Genomic DNA, 1,232 nt, shown 5'->3' with positions numbered 1-1,232 from the left:
AATATATGATAATGATTTTCTAATTTAAGCAGTGTTAACTGAATCTCAGTCAAATGATTAACGATTGGTTGGCAGGATCCCCCATTCCTAACACATCTTGTTTTACAACGTTTGCATGATGAATATTAAGCGTGCGCATGCCGCCACGCCATGTAAAATGAAGCAAACATGGCGGGTTTAGGAAGAATGATTTGTGGACGATTTATGTTCCATGGATTTTCAGACTTTAAGAAAAAGGAAAGCCATACGTCCACGTAACATTTCCCCAATGTGAGGAAGTCAAAGCTACAACCTGCTAGAACATGTGCAGAAGCTGCAGTGCTGCCACCTACCAGCATCTGTTTCTCGGTGGCGGTGCGGTTTAGAGGGCGCTGCGGGTGTGCGTTCTTGAAGAGTTGTCGCGGCGTCTGTCCGTACGTCTTGATCATAGTTTCTGTTGCTATTCTTTCCGTCAAATCGCGGATGGCATCGACTTTCACTCCAAAGTACGTCTGCAAGTATTAGCCAACGATCACTGATAAACGTAACTAGCTTTATTAAACATTTTTCTGAAATTTTTCACTGAGTTTTTACGACAGCCAGTATTCATTTATCCGCTTGTATAGAGAAGAATATGACAAGAAGAACCCAAATAAAAATATTTAAAATAACTAAATAAAAGCTGTGTAGAGTGAGTATTAGCCATAGAGGCACGTGTGCACACACACATATGCACACGGACACACACACACACACCCACACGCACACACACACAACATGCACACATCCACACACACACACGCACACGCACACGCACACGCACACGCACACGCACACGCACACGCACACGCACACGCACACGCACACGCACACGCACACACACTGAGAGTCCTTACAGCAGGATGGAACACATTGAGAGCCTGCACGGCAGCCTTGCCAGTCTGCTTCGAGCCGAACACGAGGTCGATCCAGTGATGCAGATTGCGCGACACGTGATCCGACTCGAGCGCCTGCCGGTGGATGAGGATGAAGATGCGCGGGTCGCCGTGGCACCAGGGAGGCAGCTGAACGTGGTGCACGCGCTCACCGTTCTGCCTCACTCCCAGGTCGAGACCTGCAGAACAATGGTGCACGCTCGCGTGTATGATATCTTGAGAGGCAGCGCGGGGGGCAGCACTTATCGAGAGGCAGCGCGGGGGCAGCACTTATCGAGAGGCAGCGCGGGGGGCAGCACTTATCGAGAGGCAGCGCGG

General features: G+C 49.9%; 2 protein-coding genes across 3 annotated transcripts in view; both read right to left on the bottom strand.

Annotated features, from left to right (window-relative positions):
- LOC106805099 (lysosomal-trafficking regulator-like) overlaps positions 1-1,089 on the bottom strand; it is a 17,850-nt gene extending 16,761 nt beyond the window's left edge. For both annotated transcript variants that reach the window (XM_014806577.1, XM_014806578.1), the window contains exons 1-2: positions 876-1,089; positions 333-491 (exon numbers count right to left, since the gene is read on the bottom strand). The gene's annotated coding sequence lies outside the window, so the exon portion shown is untranslated. The remainder of the gene's footprint in view (positions 1-332; positions 492-875) is intronic.
- The window catches only part of LOC106805075, a gene marked incomplete in the record, with an annotated part of 18,122 nt that overhangs the window by 9,819 nt on the left and 7,071 nt on the right, over positions 1-1,232 (bottom strand).

Source organism: Priapulus caudatus, unplaced genomic scaffold (genome assembly GCF_000485595.1).
Source record: "Priapulus caudatus unplaced genomic scaffold, Priapulus_caudatus-5.0.1 Scaffold99, whole genome shotgun sequence".
Classification (NCBI taxonomy): Eukaryota; Metazoa; Priapulida; class Priapulimorpha; order Priapulimorphida; family Priapulidae; genus Priapulus; species Priapulus caudatus.
The sequence above is the reverse complement of the archived record's forward strand: the minus strand, read 5'-3'. Positions and strand labels throughout refer to the sequence as shown.